General features: G+C 41.5%; 1 protein-coding gene across 1 annotated transcript in view; it reads left to right on the top strand.

Annotated features, from left to right (window-relative positions):
• Positions 1-22,903, top strand: part of LOC146658833 (furin-like protease kpc-1) — a 222,907-nt gene that overhangs the window by 171,370 nt on the left and 28,634 nt on the right. The window lies entirely within an intron of this gene.

Here is a 22,903-nt window from a genome sequence, read left to right as displayed (position 1 = left end):
TGCCTTATACCTCCTTTTTATGTTTTTTATTTTTAAAAAAGGGTTATTATAACTGTTGACATCAGCTGCCAACAATGACTCACTCGGCTCTCTCACTGTTTTCAGGTTGTTTGTCCCATTCTCGTGAACACAATATCTCGAATTTAGCATCAACAGTAATTTGTATTCAATGATTAACTAATTACATTCTGCTTGCCAGCATCACTATAAATATTTCTGGCAATAGCCCATAATTACCAAACTTCAAATAAATATCCAATAGGAAAAACAGATGACATCATATATCCACTGAATGATTTAAATAGTTTTGTGCATCTCCTGTGGCAGATGAATTGTACAGTCGCTTTATCTGTAAATATTCTCACTCTCCAATATTTGCCTATGTAACAAATATTTTATTTAACTAAAATGTGAAAAGTCATCTGGCCAAATAATTTCATTAAATTCATTTCAAATCAATTCAGTTCTGTTTATATAGCACCAAATCCCAGTAACAGTTGCCTCAAGGCACTTTACATTGTAAGATGAAAACCCTACAGTAATACAGAGAAACCCCAAACAATCAGAAGGGCCCCTTTGAATAAGCACTTGGTGAAAGCAGGAAGGAAAATCTGCCTTTTAACAGGAAGAAACCTCAGGGAGGTTTTCAATTTGATACCATAAGTGCATCTCCTAAAAATGACCTTGACCTCAAGGTTAGAGGTCAAGTTTTCTGAAAATCTTCTGAACATGATAACTCCAAAGAGATGTCATCTGGGCTCTCCAAATTTATACCATTCGTACATCTACTAGGAGACTGAGGGGTAGCACTGGCAGTATCAGTATTTTGGAATTTGTAGTGTGAACGATTAGTGACGTAGTTTCAGTTACTAAAAGTTGATATCAAATTACTGCGGGCAACGTTGTATAATGAGAAGTTGTAGCTGCTGTCAAAGGTACTAAAAACGTCACAATTTCGACTTAAAAGTTTGTGCTGCTGTTGTGTAACAGTCATATTTGAAACTTTCTGACCTTTTTCTGCATATTTGTGAATTCAGAAATTCAGCAGTATTCCTTCATTTCTAAATACTTGTTTTTACTGCTGAAAAGCAAAGTAGTTCAAAATCATTATCTCCTACTGCCTGGGATTGAATAATTTTAATTAATTACAGTTATTACTGGTGACTTTTTGCCTCAATTGTAAATAACAGATAAAAAATGCAGATGAACCATCAGCTGCTGCTTTGTAGGATATATGTTGCTTGTGCCGATAATAAAGATAATCTTTCAATTACGTTACACCTGTGCTGTATGCTTCATGGCATCTTGTAGGCGTAAAATATAATACAGCAAGATAAAATATTTAGAGCATAAAGGAAGTTTTATGGGCAGATTTATAAAAAGTAGGATTCCATTAATTATACCTATGAACTATAATTTTTTCTTAACCATTGAAAACATCACTAAAACTTTGAAACTGCTATATTTAGAAGGGCACATCCTGCAAATTTGTCAGTCTCTATTTAGTCTGGGGCGTTATAGATACTTATGTTGGCCACTGAATCTATTGAGCTATATTAGAGAAATGAATTAATCTATTAAGTGGTTAGGCTCCGATGACCCATCGTGGCAGAACAGAACCCCAATGGTGATAGGGTTTAGGAAATGACTCCCCTGAAAGCTAGATGTTGGTGGTGGTGGCGGCTTGGATGGAGCTTTGAGATACTCGAGTAAGGCAGAAATGAGGAGGAGGTGGGTTGCACAGGTGATATTCTGAAAGGGAGAATGTTGGAAGAGCGCTGAGATTTAAAGCACATAGAGTGGAGGCTCATTGGCTCAATGAAGGTGGGCAAGAAGATGATTGGACTAGTGTAATGATGTCAGCATTGAGTTTGATAGTGTGGGAATGTGGAGGTGATGCAAAGAACAGTCTAACAGCTGAACATCTGGGAAAGCAGTCAGGTGAGTGATTACAGATCTTCTTTTAAGCTCCTTTTGATTCATTGAGTATTGATAGTCTTGTCAATAGTTTTACTAGCATGTCTTTTATGTTTGTGCTCTTTGGGGAATATACTTAACCAACCACTGGGGATTTTTTTTTTTTGTACTGCAACAGCACAAGTGACCTCTTGGAAACACTGACAAGAAGGTTGAGTAGCAGCATCATGTCCAGCTTGTCAAGCTGGGCAAAAGATCCACACCAAAGGGGGAAAACAAACCTGATTTAAACCGATTAAACACCACTGGTGTAAAAACATCTCAACCTATTCTGAACCAAAGTAGTCACCCCTATGCAGTCCCCTGTTGGCTTCACTTGCAATGCCCGGGAGCAGTGTCCATCTTTTATGTACAGTTTATATCTGAGCGTTAACCTCTAGCAGTGACCTGATGTGTGACACTGCAAACAAGGCAGGCTGAAGCCTTCACTGTGGACTGGGAGCAATAACCACATATAGCCTCTGGCTTGATAAAAAAATATAAGTAAGAGAAAATCTCCAAACACATTAACACATATTAACATTTTATCTGTTTAACCTTAGTACTCAGGTGTTAACATAACAACCAGACTTCTACTACCTATCCACTGATGCTGTTTCCACATGCGCGCACACACACATACACACCACTTTTGTCTGTGCTCACACCTCCACACTCTCCTCATATATAAAGTGCTTCAACCACAAAAAGCAGCAGTCTGTTTTATGACAGTTGAGACAGGTGATCTTGTCCGGGGAGGAGTGTCATTGTAATCCTCTAATGTTATTATCACACCCACAGCGTGTCTGAGTGTCCGTACCTGCAGTGATTTACAGACACAGGCTGGAGGGACTGGAGCTTCTCTCTCTCTCTCTCAGTGTAGAACCAGAGCGAGCGAGCGAGAGAGAAACCCATGCTCTTCTAGACATCCCATAAACGGTTTTACAATGCTTTCACAGTGTCTGCCAGGCGATGACATACCGGTAATCAGTCATAGTGTTAGTGATGCTTTTCCCTCCTCACCGTCTCACTCACCTTAAACTTGCTTCTCTTCATCTTTGCTGTAACTAACACTCCTCGCCTCTCTTTGTAGTTTTTTTTCCTCAACATTCCTCTCCTCTCCTTTTCCCTTTTTGCTCGCTGTTATTCTCGCTCACTCCTTTCTTATTTCTCTCTTCCATCCCCTCTTTCGCAGCATGCCATGTCATAAAATAGATTGTAATTACTGTGTTGCTGTGAGAAGAATGGATTAATTAAAATATAATGATGCCGATCACACCAGCAGGCATCTGTTGAAATCTGCCCATTTAGGGGCTATGGCAGAGGACTTGTAATGCCCTGATCATACTGCAGCGGCCACACTAATTATAAAGAATGGTTTATTACATGCGTCAGGACGGGTGGACCAGGCAGTGCCACAAGCACAGGGTCACTTACCATCAATAAGGTTGTTGCAATACATTAAAGATTAGATGTGATATCTGTAACGAGAGGATCCAGGTTTAAGAAAATTAAAGACAGTCCTGAAGCGCGTCGCTGTATGAGGTTAGACAAGAGATGCTTTCATTAGTACTTGAGGTCCTGAGAAGAAGATGGCTTAAATAAAATCAAGAAGAAAATGATAAAGAGCAGAGTGTGTTTTCGTTATTAATAATATTATTACCATAAAATAGTCCAACTGTACAGAATTATGTTTCTAAAAGTAGGCTTTGGACAGACATAAAGTAGATCTGTTATACTAATTTCAACTTTAAATCTTTTTGGACTCAACTAGTGGAACTTGCATGATTCTTAGTGTAAATAATCCTTATTTATTCTTATGTATAATCTTTGTACTCGTCCTTGTTTCGTTTAGTTCATCCACTGTCTGAAACAAGCTTTGTCTCATTGGCTCACCTTCATAAATAGCAGGTCTGAAGAGCAGTTGTATGTATAAGGAGACCAAATTAAGGGTATCTGCTGTCACTGACACCATAGAGTGTAGAAAAAACTGTCTGAAACTGAGTGTTTAGAGCAATCTGAAGCCAGAGCTTATGGTTCACAGGGACTACATTCGAATCTGCTGGCCCAATTATTTAAAGCTTTGATCATATTTACAATGACCAGCCCCTAGACATGCATAGGACAGACATAAGAAAAAAGTATAGGGCCACTTTAGGAGTAAGCAACAATACTATGTTGTAGAAATTCAATTCACTGTTAGTTATATGGCACCAACTCAAAAAACAATAGCCCCAAGGCACTTGATATTAAGATAAAGGTAAGGTAAGACCTTACCTTAAGGTATTATAAGGTAAGACCCAATCCCAACAGTTACACAGCTCCCTTTAGCAGAAGTGTCACTGAGTGGAAGGCTTTGGAACATGTGAAAAGGGCATAGATTTGGGAAAACTGTTTTCTTAAGTTTTCCTCCATGGCCATTCACACTACAACAAAATAACTAAGTAATAGATAAATAACTGTAATCTACTAATAGAAATTACATTTTTTTACACATCGCTTCCTTATAATTTAGTCCCAAAATGTTGTCCTGGCAAAAAATGAGTACTTAGCGACAGCGGGAAGGAAAAACTCACTTTTAACTGGAAGTCAGCAGAACCAGGCTCAGGTAGGGGCAGCCATCTGCCACGGCAAGTTTAGGGTTGAGGGGAAAGAGAAACTGAAACTGCACAGTATTCATGCAGATCCGCGTCTTTCAGCTGATGCCTGTTCCTCTAAAATCAAGAAATATTTTTCTTATTGTCCAAAAGTTTCATTTTGTTACCGAAATCAGCATGTTAGTCCTCTAAATAATGACTGACTTTGCCGTGCTGTCAGCGCCAATCTGTCGCAAACTCGAGTTTCTTGTGAAGATTCAAATAACAGCTTTGAAGTGCAGTTTTTAGCAAACATTAATCAAACAGCATCAATAGTTAGAGGCTGTACAGCAGAGGATTACTGATCCGTCAGAGCGAGACGGTGTTTGCAGGATGGACACAAAACGCAAACAACAGAGCAGAACATTATTTCTTCTTTCAAAAAGTTAGCTTTCGCTTTAATTGAGGAAAATCAGAGTTGCTGGATGTAACCTCTTTAAAAGTTTTGTTGGGAGCATGTGCGGATTGGGGACAGATGGCTGCAGAGAAAGCATCGACTGCATGGCTTTGTTAAAGCTGCAGGAAAAATAGCTTCCTTATAGATATTGGGTGAGTTGGCATTGATGTGTGTGTGTTGGGGGATTTGGTGGGGCGTTGGGTGGGTGGAATGGGTCGCACGCATCCTAGAGTTCCCATCTGTTTGACCTCCATATAGACTGGGAGCTTTTGTAAAAAACAACAAAAAAAACAACTCTGATGTTGGGGAGCGACCCACCACCCTCCGCCTCTCCACCCTCTGCTCCCACTGCCATGACGACAATAAACATGTCAGCCGCCACACGCCACAGCAATCTGCAATCAGATTTACTGTGCATGAAATATGGTGGTGCTTTTATTGGTCCAAAGACTTGTCACTCATAATTTATAGGTTGTTGCCGGGCCGGCTGTGATGTCAGCCGGCTCCCAGCACCCTCAGGAGAATCAGAAGAGAGAGTGGGGGGGGGGGGAATAGAGATATAAAAGGACAAAAAAAACTGTGTGTATGAGTCTGAGAGGGGAGAGGGAAAGAAAGGTGATGGAAATGGGTGAAAAGACGAAAAAGGAATAACACGCATCCATCCTGTCTCTCTCCGTGCTGAGTTCATCAGACTGAGGGAGTGAATTTGTCAGGTTTTTTTTCTAGGAACTCTACAAATGGATCTCCCTCTTCTCTCCTTTCCTTTCCTCTCCTCTGGCGTTGCTCTGTAGTCTTTGAACATTGACACCTATTGATCACATGGTCTGCGAAGGGAAGAAAAAAAACACAGCAACAAATCTGCGTTTCACATCTCCACTCGAAGCCTCTCTAACCTAGAAATAGAAGGAGGAGAGTCTGCAGCAGAGGGATGACGTACGGAGAACAAGCAGAGCGTCCAGACGGGCTTAATTTCATTTAATCTCTTCTGATAGCATAGGTGCAACTACAGTAATTATCCTGTGGGAGATTGAGATAGAAAATAACAGTGGTGGAATAGATCAAAGAAACGCTGCCCCGGTTGCAAAAAAACCCAAAGTGAATATCAAGGAGAATGCATGAGTGGTGAAATGGTGTCTTTAAAAAAAACGAGGGAAAAAACTGTGGCATTAAAAAATGAGATAAGATTCAATCCCTCTTTTGAAAAATGATACTCTGTTCATGGAGAACTATTAGAATGTTTACATTTGCGGCATTTTGTTCCATATCAAAATAATTAATTGCCTCCATTTTCAAATTAAAAGTACATTACAACACAATTAAGGATGCAAATGAGTCTGGGCCTGTCGCGAGGAGCCAGAAAAAGTGAAAGAGTGACTGCGTTGATGTATGAGGCCTCGCGTGCCTTTTTGTGTATTAGGTGTGTCGCAATGGATCATTGTGCAGGGCTGTGTGTGTTTGCGTAATCAAATACAGAAAGAATGTGTCGTTATTGACGAGGAAGACTCAGTGTTGAAATTCCATCAGCCCGGGGACATAAATCAGAGCTCTGCAGTAATAAACAACAGAGTAATTAGGTCACTCTTCCCTCAGCAACTGGAAGAGCTATTCTTTTTGTTTTTAAGGCCTCTGCCGTGGTTTTGAAAATCACCCGACATGAACAGTACGCACACTTTTACATGCATACACATACATATTTCTCTGTCTGTCCTCCCTTCTAAAGGCTCTGACCTCCAACGAGCCTGTTTCATGAAAGATTTCTACATCGTGGTCGGATCCAGGAACAGTAAAACATAATTTTGTCATAACCTTCCCTCTTCGGAGGGAAAACAGATATAAAAGTATATAGCCTGTGGTTTACTGCAAGTCCCCCTCACCCAACCTGGCTGCACGCAGGGGTTGATGGATGCTGGGCGTCGGCCGCCTTTTAATTGCTCGTAAATTTTTGATCCAGGGGAAAAAACGCGACATTCTCCTTGTCCCCCGGCGACATGGGTGACAGAGCTGCTCAGGAGGGAATAAAAGAACCTCGGCGAGCAACAGCGGGAGGATGGGAGGTAGAGGAAAAGGATACACACAGGCACAATGACACAGTTTCAGATATAAAGACACGCAGGTGCAGGAAGCATACTAAGTAGAAGGCCTTGTGAGCACACGAAGGACCTTTAAAAGCTATCGCTATGATGAATTTTTATACGGTAAAATCTTTTATACTGTCCACATCGACAAAAAGCAGTAACAGTTGTTTTCTGTTTATAAATGATGATGATACCAAATGCCATCCCTGGCTTCTAGAAATGATGTCTGTAGATATTTTTGATTAACATATTAAGTCATAAAGTCCCCACTGTCTAAAATATCCTGGTAGAATTCAGTAAACAAATGGACAACCACAGGTTTTGTGTAAATTCTTGTCAGCACACTGACAAGAAGAGAGCCAGTGAAAACTTGTAACTGCTGTGGTGTTAAATCATTTTGAGTGCAGATTTCAAAGGTGATCGCAGTATTGTAACACAAATGGGGTGAAGCCTGCAAGCTTAAAAGACAACTTGAGCTGTGCTGCATCATACACATGTAACATGCCTCATCCCCACCACGTGATAGACCAAACACACGCTCACAATTAAGTTGCAATTTCTTTTTTTTACCTCTGCTGTGTTTGTGTAAATAACACTTACATAGATAGCATTTTAATTTTTAAATAACAGGAAGTTTTATCAAAGAAAAACACTTGTTAGTCTTGTTCCATTACCTCTGTGGGAAAACATGACAGAAATTGTCCACGTCGAGCACTCACTGCGTCTTGTGGATCTATGAAAGGAAACAGGGCAAAGAACTGAGGTGTAGTAGCCTGCACAATGCACACGCAGATCTTTTTTCTTCTTTTACTGTGGAAGTGTCCTTTAAGCGCCTGCACGACGCTCACAGTAATGAAGACGAAATTGAAAAATGGGCTTTAAAATCCATTTCTGCAGACTTGCGACTGTTGCCAAGCCTAACAGATGCTCATCTGATCGATTTCCTACCCCGTTTGTCTTCTTCCCGAGATGAAAGTATAAGAAGATAAATACAGGTTTATCCCACCATTTGCTTGTTCATTGCGGTAAGGTCCGACAACCTGCCGGGGATTTTGATTATTTCCTTCTTCCATGTCAAACTCAGCCTAGCATCAGATCCTATCACAATTTTTTTTCCATTTTTTTTCTATCCTCTTTCCTTCCCTCCTCCTCACCCCTGCTGTTCGTGTTGTTCCAGTCTCATTTGGTGGTTCTCAGCTCACCAGGTTTGGCCTGTTGTGATCTCTTCCCTCTCTCCATCGATTTTGCCTCCTCTACCTACACCGCCACTCCCCCCGGGGCTGGCCAAATCAAGACACACGGTGATAATCCAGAGGTCACAATCTGGACCCGAGTTCAGAGGTTGAAGGGTGCTGGTCAGGAGCCTGCTGAGCTCTGTGTGCGTGTGTGTGCATGTGTGTGTGTGTGTGTGTGTCTGATAGTAGGGATGAGAATGGCGATTAAGCTTCTAATCAGAATTATACTCAGACATATATAGATTGACATAAAAACCTGCAACATATTTGTTATCAAATATAATTTAACATTTTATTTAAATTCTGTTTCTTGATGATTTAAGTGAACTAAGATGTTACTTTGTCACCCTTAAAAACAGTGACAGTATCCACTGTTGTGCTATAAATACAGTGGTTTGGTTGGTTTGAATGTGCATTCTGAGCAACTCAATTTTTTTTAATAGAAAATGGAATTATGGCTGAGGTTCCAGAGTTTTCGTTTCTCCTTTATGATCGCTAAATTACAAGGTCTGATGACATAATTTGACTATTAATAGATGTCCTCATAGAAACATACAGAATCTGTAGGTAAGGGACGAGACTTTTGGTACAAGAAGAATTCAGGTTTCTGTTAGTAGTCCACTCGTAATCTAAACACGCTCACGTCATTAGCCATTCCAAACCCTTCTTCTTCTTCTCAAACACTGTGGCATGACTGACAGTTTAAAACACTCCAAATTCTTTCATCTTAAATGAAACGTTCAGTTTTCTCCAAAATGTTACAATAAAGTATAACATCCAGACATCCATGAAAAGGAGTATTTACAAAGTTGAACAGAGTTAGTTAACAGTTAGCTCGCTAGTTTGTTTGTCACAATAAAATTTTGAAGCCACCGTCTTTTCTCTGGTGACAGTTTTGCTTTTAATTAACATTTTCAAAATGTGTATTTGTAGAAAAAAAAAATTCCAGCAAGTCTTGGTCCTGATATACACCGGCCACAACAGCCAGAGTTTTGCCCATTGTCATCAAACATAGCCAGTGGGTTGCCAGATTTCATGGTAGTGATAAATAGACTTTTTCAGCATCTGGCTCTCCTCCCACTCCATGCACAGAGGTTTTTTTTTGTTTTTGTTACAGATACCTTGCTCATTTAATTAAGATTATAATATTTTCATATCCTCCTATTATAAATACAACCGGTCATTTTAAAAGCTATATTTAGTAGAGTGATGTAATTTTTACTGACCGTACAGATATAGCTTTTGAACTGCTTTGCAACATCTTCTTTTCAAGTATGTAGTATATGAACACCACCTCCATTGGTAGACACAGATAGCCACAGGGTCTTCTTAGCGACAAAGCACCTTTTACAAAAACAAAAACTTAATCAGGAGAAAGTCTTATGTATAAAATCATCTCTGGCAAACGAAGAGTGAGAACATCTTAGCAAAAAAGGAAATATGCTGAGAATAAAGAAGAATGTTTAACAAAGATATCGACAATGCATGTCTTTTTGGAGCAAGAAAAGGTTTCATTTTAATAGAATGAAAATAGTTATCCAGATTCTCTGATATCGCTGTTACAGTTTTTCAGAGGCTAACCACCTTAGCTGCAGTCGTGCTGCCGGCTGACCGCCTCGCAGACCCACAGCTCTCTTCCACCGGCCACAAAGGGAAAGAGAGATGGGTGAGCCTGATCAACCCCAGTAGTGTCAACCCAATTACTCATTCTCTTAAAGGGCTATTAAAACATAATTGCCCAGCGATTTACATCCAAGTTAACGTGGCCCCGAGATAATTTATTATTTTCCATAAGCCCTATCTTTTGTGTGCCGACTGAAAGAGTGTGTGGGGGAGAAAGAGAGGGAGACTGTAATTTCCTGAGTCATGAAGAAAGGCATGTTGGCAGCCCAGTGTAATTGTTTAAACCCCACTCTCAGACACCTTCCAGTCACCCCCTTTTAATCCTCGTTATCGCTCTCATTAGCCTGGGGTCAGGGGTCAGCCAGCTCCCTCTAGAAACACAAACACGGCACTGGGAAGAGGAAGTCATGGATGGTGGGCTGGAGGAAGGACTCGGTGAATGGGATGGAGATTTTCTTTTTTTTCACTTCAGTTCTGAGCATATTGTCTTTGCTTTATCCGTCTTTTTATTTGTATATTAGAGTTAATATTGTTTAACATTGTTTTAGGGTGTAAGAGAAATGCAACAGTTATGAAGGAGAGTTTAGATGCTGTACCAAAGCATGTAAATGCCATAGCAATTAGAAATGTAATTGAAATGTATGAAGTTATTAGAGAAGTTAAGCTTTCAGAAGGTCATTTTTGTTTTGTAAAAGCTGCATTTAATCTATATTCATTGCATCAAAATCCATTAATTTTGTGATCCAAACCTGAATGTGATCCAGTCGACTCCATTAGAATCAGGCTCAAGAATGGGAGAATATTATGTGTATTCAAAGTAGGGATTTAATTCCACGCAGACAGACCAACAGATGTTGTTTCCAGCTAGACAGACAGACTAGCTCGACTAGCATTGCAAGCTAACACATTAAGACTTCTGGTCTTGACACAAATATTGGAGACGAAAGACGATGAGTGTATTTACATAACTGTTTTCCCAGAAGCCACGTGCTGTCCTTTCCCCCTCCTACTCTGTTTTTATGACCAGGAGGAGTTATTCTTGTCTCGTAGTTGTAAACATTAGCACACGCTTTGACCATAGACAGTATTTAAGATGGACATAGCTTGGTCTGGAAAGCAAAGCCACTATTGACGTGTCTGGCTGCATTCATTGTAATGGCCCCCAAAGGGGGGCAAGGACCTGCGGTTACAAAAAGTCTTCCTATAAAAGTCTTGTGTAAACAATTACCTGACAAAAAAATTAGTTCGGTTTAGTAAATTCTGGTCATTCAGAAAGCAGCATTATCTGGGTATGCTCAGTCACGATTTGTTAGCCAGTGAGCTTGCTGTTTCCAAGTTACCTCAAGCTACCTACATTTGCAAAACGCCAAGATGGCAACAGCGCAAAACCTCTTCTCGAGAGTTTAGAATCAGACTTGATAAACCTGTGGGTGACATTATGCTAGCTTTGTGCATCTTATATAACTGTCTATGACTTTGATGCAAGGGAGCTGGAGCTCTGACATAATTACCAAAGCCCTTTGTTACTGGCTCAGTGAACCTTATAGGGCTGCCAGACTCTAGTCAGCTGTCACATATGGGAAGCAAAATGCAGCTCTGTTAAATTAAAAGCAAAAATGGTAATTTTCCCTAAACTAACAAAAAGTAGATTTACTTTCCAAATGTGATATAAGAAAATCATGAGAAATGTGTAATTTGCTCTTGGAAGTTAGTTTTTAAAGTGTTTATGAAAGAAAGTAAAAACTACTAGACCAGTGTTAAGACTTTTGTTCTCTTCCGTACTTACACAATCAGATTTTAAAATGCAGAAATTTATCCAGGCATATGTTTTACACAGTCCTCCGAAAGATTGCAGGAACACTTTTTAATTAGAGTACAGCATCACATCAGTTAAACTTGTGGGACATTGATCTGGTCAGGCATGTACCACAGTGGGTTTAAAACCAGTTTGTTGTTTTGGTGTTAATGAATTTAACAACAGGTGCACTAGATGGGCAACAATGAGAAAACCCCCAAAACAGGAATAGTTTTACATGTTGAGGCCACTCTTACCTTATCTGACTGTTTTTTCACTAGTTTTGCATTTGGCTAGGGCCAGGGTCACTACTGGTACATGGACCCTGCAGAGATTGCACAGTTAGTCGAACTCCTCCAGGATGGCACATCAATACGTAGCAATAAACTAAAGCCCACGTCTACTTTATTAGGCTGTAGTGTAGAGTGACAGAACTGAACAATGAGTAACCTTTCATTTTCAAGTGCATGCAATTTAAAGTTTCAGAGCTCTAATGTGCAGCTGTCATGTTTGGTAAATGGTAAATGTATTAACAGGTATATTTAGGCCTTTTTTACTGCTTTGTGTGATTCTAATAATCAAATCTGCAGAATAATTTTCTGGAGCATTACTTGTGTTGCATTTTAGTGTTATATTTTTTAGGCTCTTTGTATATCTGTCGCTCAGTCCTCTGATAATGTCCCTGATTGGAGTAGGCGGTGCTCAATTGATCCATTTTGTGCAGAAGTTAAATGACGCATGAAATGTTCCTTTTCTTTCTGTGAATTGGCCCAGAGCCTGAGGCAGAAAGCTTGGTTAACAGAGAAATTTGATAGCCGCCATCTTGAAAACCATTTTAAATTTTGTCAAACCAGCTAATCCAAAGATAGCATGCCGGTTTTGAACTGGAACTTCACTTTGCTGATTGTTTTCTGTGTTGACACCTTGCTTGAGAACTGTGTGACAGCTTCAGTCGGGTGCTTTTAAAAAACATGTTTCTGTTATTTCGTTGGTTTGTGATCACTCGAAGCCAAGCGTCAGGAAGAAGTTGCTACAGTTCTTCTGTCTCTTGTTGTAGCCCAGACTCACTGTGTCTTTTAAAGGTCAGGGCACTGTGGACAGCTTCGTCTTGTTCCTCAGATGTTACTATGTGATGGATGAAGCACCTAAAACGTTTGCATGTACAATAATTCGCCTTCACCTCCTCACATTCTTTCTCCCCCATTGGTTTGAATACATAGTCTCACTCTAGTAATATATTCCCTGTGATAAATGAAGTTCAAGTTATAGTATGTTCTGAAATTAATTCTCAGGCAGCTGCTTAAGGTGTTAGAGAATATAATTTACACCTAGCAGCACAGTGTAACATGCTAATGTCACTCCCTATGCCATACAGTATGACAAGGTTTCAGCTCGATAGGTCATCAAAACATAATCCCACTATTATGCCTTTTGCTTTTACATCAGCTGTAAATTTATTTCCAGCATAGTTCTCAGAAACTGTCTCCCACTGTTGCTGTGATCCTGCTCACCTCCACTGAGCCGTCTGCAGGAATCACAACCTTTGTTTCCTCCCCAGTGTCCCTTTCTAATTGAAGCTAATAAAGATCAATTAAAGTCATTAAGGGCTTTTCTTAAACGAGGCCTGGCTACTAAATGCATTAGCAGGCTCTCTGTCTTCCTCACTATATACTACATGTCTCTCTCTTCCCTAATTGTGTATGCACTGAGGTGTGTTAGGATCTGTGGAGGCCGAGGTATTTCCAGGGACACATCATTGAACAGTAATGCTAGCTTCTCTAAGAGCTGTCAACCACTGCACCTGAGGAGAGCATTGGGTTTGCATTATTTCTGCCACATAGATAATGCTGAGATTCGGTCTGCTTTATGTAATTATCAGAGTTTTACAGGGAAAGTATCATTTTAATGATTGTGATTGCCCATGGAACTTCATAGTACTCAAGAAATATGTTCCATATATTTTTAATTAACAGTTACTGGTTACCTGTCTGGCAAGTTTTACCATTTACTTTTGATTCCTGTACTCTTCTAACAGCAGTGCTTTATCCAGTGATTGACCCTCTATATCAGGATCCTAAAAAACACAAAACGCTACTTGAATCGTATACAAAAAGAGGCAACAGATGTCTACAAAATTAATGCAGCTCCTCCAGTCAATACAAAAGCCGTAGATAGATCCACAAAGACATGCACATTTCAGCCATTATACCTGCCCCCCCCCCCCCCCCCCCCCCCATTGAATTCACACGTACATGTGGGTACAGTATGTTTGGTTACACTAAGACACTGAGATTCCTGTGTCTGTAAAGTTCGGGTCAGAGCGATACTGCATTATCCAGCTACTGTAGCGCTCGAGCTCTATTCTTACCACAGATTCAACAGAAAACAAGTGATGTGACAGAGCGATAAGAGAGATGAAGAAGAAGGAGAATTGACCCATTCACAGGACAGCAGGGTGCCTGATGGTGCTACCGTGAGCTGACAGGACTGTCAACACACTTCACACAGAGGACTGTGTGTGTGTGTGTGTGTGTGCACGTGTGCATCTACATGCACGCGTGAGTGTTTGTATCTGAGAAAATACATGTGAGTTTCCCTGTGTGTGCTTGCATGTCCTCTGCGTGTGAGATTACAGTGTGTATGTAACTGAGAGCGCGTACAGTATGTGTGAGACCGTGCAGATTGTGCTCACATTACTGCAAGTGAGAGAGAGAGCTTATGTATCTGCTAGCATTTTAAGACTAAGCCTTAGCCGATACCGCATCTCGCTTCTGTGCGTGCTCAGTTTGAGGTGTGTGTGCGTGTTTGTGTGTCTTCATGTGCCTGTCCTGCAGCTTGAGTACAGTATAGCAGCCATTCTGGTACAGAGACAAGGCGGAAAGTTCCCGATCACTCAGCCTGGGCTCTGCCTCCCTCTCCATATGGCCACGGAAAGCCTCGGCTGCCTCCCCGGGCCTCTGCCACTGCGAAAAAGCAATTGTGTGTAATGTGTAGGAATTAAGTATCCCATCATTCAGCGCAGACATGCAATTAAAAGAGCTGCAGCCGTCACTCGCAGTAGACATTGTGTGAGTCATGTCACTATAACTCAGCGAGGCTGATGGCTGCCATTTTTTTGTTCTTAAGAGAGAGCGGAGTAAACACAGAGACACACACTTCCTGTCTCTTGTTTGCTGAACACAGATATTTGCATAGATATTCAGAAGCATAAATATTTCTTTTTTTTATGTCTGTCTAATGAAACAAAGTTAAGTAGTTATTGGTTTCCACAATCATTTTTCATGTCCAAACTGGCCTTCATTTCATCTCTTTCTTGAGAAGTCTGTGATCAGATGTATTCTCAGTCACATTTTGGTCGTATAGTTTACGCAGCACCGTTTCAGTATGAATTCAACTTTTAGCTCCTGTTTTATGTGGGTTAAACAACTGTTTCTGTCACATTTACCTGAACAGCAAAGTGCAGCATTATAAGAATCTTTCAGGATGAGAGTTTATTCATGTTGTTAATAACCTCTTAAGCCCCAACACCCCCTGATACAGGAGCAAAAGGCAGGAGATCAGTTAGGCTTGGGGCTTAAGAGGTTAAACAATATGAATTTCTGTGATTGCTGCTTTTTCACTTCACCTACGAGTGTTGCTAGATATAACAGAACTATGAATGCACATTTTGTACAATCTTACTGCTCTTGTCTTATGTGTCAATGTGCGCAAAGCAAGCACATTGCAAAGGCATGGGAGTCAGTGATCTGAGCTGCAGTCAGTAACTCACTTCATCCCCTTAAAGGCTGTGAATGACCTTTGTTTGGCATTAATAATGTTCAGTTGTATCTGTTATTCTTTACAGCCATTTCTTGGAGCACTTTGGGGAAAAATTTGGAAGATTGAGACTGCAGATTTGGTCCCTCGTGTCTAACGCTGCAATCAAATTCTAAAGAGTTCCCTTATGGGAAAAGAAGGAAAAATAGGGATGAGAATGCCATGTTCACGTATAAGATAATGCACTTTGAAAATCCAGTTTGAAAACAAACTTTGGAAATCCATCCACCCATTCTCTTCCTCTTATCCAGTTTAGGGTCGTAGGAGTGCTGAAGTCGATCCCAGCTGCCATACGGTGAAAGGTCACCAGTTCGTTGCAGGGCTAACACAGAAAGACAGACAGCCATTCGCACTCATTCACATCTATGGGTAATTTAGTACCACCAGTTATCCTAGCCCATTAACTGGGGTTGGATTGGGGGTTAGGTCAAACTTTAAAAACATACTTTAAAACATCTTCACAATAACAGGTGATAAACTTCTGACTAGCCGCGTTGGTAAGTTATATATTGCATTTGGGAATATAATGAAAGTGTTGCATTTTCCTATGTGCCCCGCATTGGAAGAGAAAAACACACATTTTAACTTTTATAATTTCACCAAGTAGCTCCACTGAGGTTAAGAGTCATTTTTGTCAAGTGGCCAAAAGAGAAACATTACAGATGCCGTAAAAAACATTTAATGACTGAACCCAAAACAATATACTAAATGAGCTCTTATTTGGACTGCGAAAGACCACATATGTGAAACAGAGTGAGCCTCCAAAGTCAAACTGCACCGCTCCACACTGAGCAGTTTTCCTTCAGCGTTCTAAAAAGCACGTTTTATTGCCACACCTACTCTGTGTACACACTGGTGTAGTGCTTGTCTCTGTAGTATTTCCTCTTGCTTGCTTCTATCTCTTCTGATAGCTCATAGCAGTCTGTTCACAGAGCTAAGCTTGAGTGGGCTACAGTGTAAATATCCCAGACCTATTATTACTCCAGCAAAATGTTCCTAGCCGTTGTCAAGCCACTAAGTACAAAATGGTGAATTGCAGACACGAAGAGAGATAATTGCCACTCACACTGTAAATTTGGCAAGCGTCTTCCCCGCGAGACCCGGATGAAATGGTGCTTCAACCCCCGAAACTGTCATTCTTAATGAAATGGTAATTACAAACCCAGCGGAACAGCTGAGGGGCCTGCCGAGGCCCACGGAGCCCAACTACCAGAATAAACCTGCTACAACAACCTGCAGAGAGGAGGGAGAGAGGCAGGGAGGAAGGAAGGAGGAGGATGCGGGAGGGGGGTGGGAGAGGGGGGGCAGCAAGACTACATAAAGCAGCAGAGACGTTCAGGTAGGCACTACTGTAACACCAGGAATCTGAGATTTATTTCAATTGTGAAATGTAATACACACTCCAGGTTGGAGTGTGCAGTATGCTGGGACCCTCATCAATAATGCCGGCTGTGTGGAAGGCAGGAGGGGAGGTTGGTTAAAAGCGCCCACACAGCCTGGGTAATTGATTGCTTTGTAAGTGAACGTGTCTTTAACCTTTGGGAGGTCAGGCCCAGTCGGACACCATCAGTCCTGCCTGGGGTTGAACCGCTTCCAGCCGTTTGTCTTCCGCTGCTCCCCCGTCTCAGGGCCGATTTGTCAAGCATGAGATGTTTTGGGTGTTTAGATTACAGGCGAGATGGGAAAACAAAGGCAAAATGCCACCCCAAACAAAAGGCCTGAGCCTGGATCTCCCACTGATCTGCAGGCCGGGCAGGAGGCCAGCTACCTGGGGTGCTGAAACTGAAAATGGGGAGGGAGGTGGTGGAGGGGTGGCTTTGCTGAAACAGAGCCACAATGAAGCCCCCTGAAAAACAGCCACTGTGGAGCTTGAAACTGAGCCAGAATGGAGGCTGAACCGGAGCCAACGTGAGAATTGAATGGCAGCCAGGACGGTGACATGAGATAGAGCCGGAATAGCGCCTTGAGATGGAGCCAAAATGGCAGCCAGAAACTCTGGGAAATATGAGGGAGCTCGGGGCAGCTAACTGTTTTCTTCACGGTGATACCCCCTCATCACTGGAGATTTTAAAGTGTCCCTTTGCCACCCTCCCAGGTACTTAGGGCTGTCTGTCTGTCAGGCTGTTAGAGAGTGACTAAAGATGATTTATCTCCTAGATTATCAGGGCCAGTGGCAAAGCCATTGCTCATGTGCTGCCCCACAGGGACATAGCAGAAACAGACAGCACCTTCTCGGACCAACATCCTGACACGTCTCCTTTTCTTATACGAATCTTATTCCAGCTGACCTGCGCTTTTTAGCACTTTTGGCAGGAGAAAGTCAAACTCCTAGCTTGTTAAGCGCGTGTGTGGATTAAGGCTGTGTATTTATTTTCAGCTGTGATATTTTAGCACTGTGAGGTAAAAGCAGCTTATTTTTGCGTGTTTGTGTCAGTGTGTTTTTGTAACATTTGAATAAGTGCGCTCGCATGCAAGAGCATGTGTGTGCATGTCTCAAAGCACAAGGAGCTGTGTGTGCCTGCCAGTTCCATCTGCTGTTCTATTACCATAGACGTGATGTACCTGCCACTTCCCTCCTCAGCTGAGGTGTGTGTGTGTGTGTGGTGTGTGTGTTTTATTCTCCCATCCTGTTGTTAGATCTGACAACCACTAACACAGGCTTGTGGTGGAAAAAAAAAAGAGGGGGAAAATACTCTCAAGTTCCAGATCCCACCCCGAGTCTGAGAGACAAACTGTCTATGGTTGTGGAAAAGCTGCGCTCCACTCTTGCCTTCCACTCCTCACCTCAACTCCTCTGCCAAGATCTAAATAACCAAAAATTCTATTTGACGTTGTTTCCCAATCTACTCAATGCAATATGGTGTTCCTGTGCTTCTACAGATGGTATTTACTATCAGAATAACGTGCTTCAACGTTTGCTCCACAGTGACGTTGTTCTTTGTGCTGCGAGCACTGCTTGAGTTTTGACATCTTCAGGCATACTCCTCCCTTCTCCTTGCGCAGTGGAAGCAGGTGAAAATGTGCCAGAGGTCTCTTTACTGTTTCCACAGCTTACATTCAGCACTTGTATCACCAGTTTGTATGGATAGCAGGTCTTTCTGTACCAATTTCATGAAAAAAGAAAAACACCTTTTTTTATCTGATTGTTCCAGGAGCTAATTATCCATACACCAGGAACTAAACTCCCTGTTGTGCACCCCACATTTAAATAAAATATTACTTACTTATCTTGTACTAGGCCTGCTGGGTCAGCCCCTTAGCTCATCCTTTCTCTCAAACAAGCTTTTCTAACTCCTCTTCCTAAAACACCACCCTTCTTCTGATTGGCTTCCATTTGCAAACACAAGGTTTAAACATCAGGTTGTGAGCATGAACATAATTAGGGTTATCGACTAAAGAGTAAAAAAAACTGTTTGAAACTGAGTGTTTTGCTCAAATGTGAAGTCTGAACTTTGACACTCACAGATATTGAACGGATTGGTTCAATATATATGATGTAAACATACATCTGATTGTTGGGGTTGTATTAATGTAGGGCCGTTGCCTTACAATATAAAGCAACTTGAGATGACTGCACTATATAAATAAAACTCAGTTGAAGAGAATGTAAAATATAAATCACAATAAATATAGAAAAGTACAATAGGTCCATGTTAGGAGGCAATTTTCCAAAATGCACCACATGAAGGTGGAAGGAAAATCCAAGTGATACACACTTCACTTTGATGGTTCCTGAGCTGTGAAAAGCTAAAAAGACACTGCATCTTAAAACAAGAACATTTGACTTCTAGTCAACAGGTAGGTTTCCTACCTGACATAAGATGATTTCTTTGACCCAAGGAAACATCCTGTGCTAAAAGCAAGGAGTGAACATCGGTTAATGTCTGCATGTCCTTTTAACATTCCTGTGAACCTGTAAAAAAATACGACAGAAAAAGTGGGACGTGGGAAGGAGAAGTGCCAAAATATTTGCATGCATTTCCCTAACTACATTTACTGTATCTCTGTAAATAAAAGCAATGCAATCTTGAGTCTGAACAAGACCAGTCTGATTTGTTCTTATTTGGTCTGTCTGCAGAATTGACCGGAGATCAATAGTCTCACAACTCTGTTAGGTCTGTAAATCCACATCCAGAGCGTGTTAGTGCAGCACACAGTTGAGAGTTCACATACCTGCATGTTTTGCAGTGTTTTTGTGAGGCTGTGCTGATATGAGAGCCCCGCGCATGTACTTGTATGTTTGTGTGAGAAGGTGCATACACACCTAACGCATTGTGGCGAGCCATTTCCGTTTCGTCATGGTCATAGATCGTACGAGGGCAGCGGGTCTTTCTCTGGCTCCCTGGTGGGGTTGGAAAACTGGCCTCGCGTCTCTGCCCCAGCCAGATAGATTAATTAATTATCCAGAGCTGCTCTTTTTTTCATTGCTGAGCCAATTACTCTGTGACTGAGCCTGTGGTCTATATGTACGCCACTATTTAGAAGAGAGAGCGAGAGAACGTGTGTGCATGTGCAGGGTAATTAAAGAAATAGCTCATCCGCAGACTAACAGTCCCCACTATCACTTCATTTCGGAGTAGCTCTGCAATGATATTGTTTCCTATGAAGGAGAGTAGATCTATGTGTAGGTAATTGTTGGATAATTGAGAGGAAGTGCAGGTTCTTTATGTAGGTGGGAGCGTGGGTGGGCAGGAGAAACAAAGCCCTTGTGTTAATTTGAATTTGGCAGAATCAGAAAGAAGAAGACGGGCAGTCTGGATAAGCTGCGGACCCCCGACCTGAAATTATGATTGGTTATTTAGACGTACAAGTTTTGTTCAATTGCATAAATGATCGTACTTCTCAAGTTTTTGCAAATTTCCACACATTTCTAAAGTGTCCCTGTATTTGTGAGCCTGAAGTGTTGGAATAATAACTCTACTTCTACGCAGAGACGCACAATGTTGATGGTAATTGTGTGTGTGTGTGTGTGTGTGTGTGTGTGTGTGTGTGTGTGTGTGTGTGTGTGTGTGTGTGTGTGTGTGGATGTGCATTTGATGGATGGGTCAGCAGATAAACTGGGCTGAATATGCCGAGCGTGTGTTTATGTATGTTTCTGCGTGCCCTGGGGGACAGGGGGAAGCGGAGCGCTGCACCTCCTGCAGGGGGTGCCGTGTCTCCCTGCAGGGGGGTGCAGCAGGCAAACAGAGGGGTGCCAGTACACCCCACCACCCAAACCCCTGCACACGCACACACAAACACACGCAAACACAGACATATCACCCCACTCCACCCTACTGCGCTACAAGAGGGGGTGGGTGAAGGGACCCTGCACTCTTCTAAACCTCAACTGATGCATAATTCATGTACAAGTAGCAATTCTCATATTTTGCTGGTGGGGTGGGGGGAGGGTTCAGAAAAAATAAAGTTCCATTATAGTCCGCACACTCATCTTTAATCCACTTTTTTTCCAAGTGAAATTGTTTTGCTGTGGCTGTAGACTAATGGCCAGAACTAAGCTGAACTTCTTAGAACAAGTAGCATTAAAATATTTATAAAATTATGGATTAATGATCTTAGGTATTAACTACTGACCACAAATATGCTGTATCCTTCATTGTTAGGTTTGCACTAAAGTCAGCACTGTTTCCATATTGACTTCTTTGTTGTTTCTTTCCAAATTATGCATATTTGCTAGATGATTTTTATGATTTGTTCCATGTGCAACAGTAATGATATGTGCACCCAAAAATGACCCATAACCCAAGCCTGTCATCAAATTATATTCTCTAATCCTGCATGTGGTGTACAGAATCTTTAAAGTCCACGTGGCTCCCGTGATGAAATCATGTAGCAGATGTCACCAACGTACAAAAACAGACTTTTTTAATCATTACATGTGCGTTTGCTCTGTCACGTTTTAGTGATGTGGCATCTAAATCTCCATTCCTTTGAAAAGACAAACAAAGGCTCCTGGTTCGGTGTTTGCTTTGTCCGGACTAAAAGAAAAACGCTTGGGACCCGGGTGGGAATCTTTTGCCAAGCTTGTAGTGCAGGGGCTACTCAATCTCTCTCTCTCGCACTCCGTCTTTCCTTCCACACAAGGGCAGAGACATCCAAAAGGACTGTACCTTGGTGCGCGTCCAACAAAAGCTCTCTGCCGAATTTCATCCTCTTTTGAATTTGTGTTTGAATAACACTCGAGCTACAAATCAAAATATGTTGGACACTGAGAGTGAGGTCATGGGGTATAGATCATCATGGCTTCCAGAGAAGTCTCCTTGTGTAAAAGACGGGAACGGGTGGCTGCTGCTTTGACTGATGGCTATAGAAAACTGAGAGGGCTGTTCGGGGCCCATTCTCCCGAGACTAAGTCCCATGCCCGTGCCAAACCCCTCATTTTCCTCCCCGCAATATATTTCATTAAACTTTTAACTCTTCACAAGGTAATTCACTTGGCATTTTGAGACTGTGCTGTTGAAGGCTGCTGAGTGTTTCTCTCTCTGTAATTTAACATCATGCAGATATTTGTCTAATACAGCACTAAAAGTATATTTCAAAATCTATTTTTGTTTTTTCTTTGTAAAAAAAAAAAAAAGAAAAAACAAAAAAACCCAACACACATTCAGAACAGTTTAATGGATGAAACTGTGTAACATCCACACCAACAAAGCTGAGCTGCGCGGCACAGCATTTCATGATTACAGCCGTGCAGGTCCCAGTGGCGCAGATATAATTAAGACCTCTTCTTAATTACTTAATAAGCCTAATTAGTAACATTTCTGAGCAGCAGATTTGGCTGCAAGAGCGATGGAAATCAGAAGAATGTTAAGTCTATTTGTTATTTCATTTAAATCCTAATGTTAATGAAATTAGTGCATTATGATATAACTGAAACCAACCACGCTGGGATTGACCAAAGGGCTAATGCAGTTGTTTTATGCTCCTGATAAACATTCAATTAAGAGCAAGAAAAGGAGGGCAAGAAAACCAAACCAAAAACAAAAAACCCACACAAAAGAAAATCTAGTTTTTCTTAGGTTTCTACAGTCACATCACTTTCACCAAGCGATCTTGTTTTCTCTCATCGATCATTTTTCATTAGTGGGTGCCCAGATGTGATGGAGAGGGTAACTAAGGCAAGTCCACCAATCATGTGTTGGAGCTGCTGCAGCATTCCTGGCCACTTAATTAGAAGTTGTTGGTACCACAGAAGGTGTCACCAACCTTTTCAGGCACTGAACAGATGGTGTCCCCCTTTTTTGAGGTCCTGCCAATGCCCACTCTGTGGCTCCTGGGAAAATGACCTAACTCACAGGCAGCTGCTTAGTGCGGCTTGAGTGATTCTTTACAGCCACTTCTATTGGGGGGGACTTAGCAGGACGTACCAC

This window comes from Rhamphochromis longiceps, linkage group LG11, assembly GCF_057381845.1.
Source record: "Rhamphochromis longiceps isolate RC_006_pf linkage group LG11, R_longiceps_female_GT1.1, whole genome shotgun sequence".
Classification (NCBI taxonomy): domain Eukaryota; kingdom Metazoa; phylum Chordata; class Actinopteri; order Cichliformes; family Cichlidae; genus Rhamphochromis; species Rhamphochromis longiceps.
This window is presented reverse-complemented; position numbering and strand designations above follow the sequence as displayed.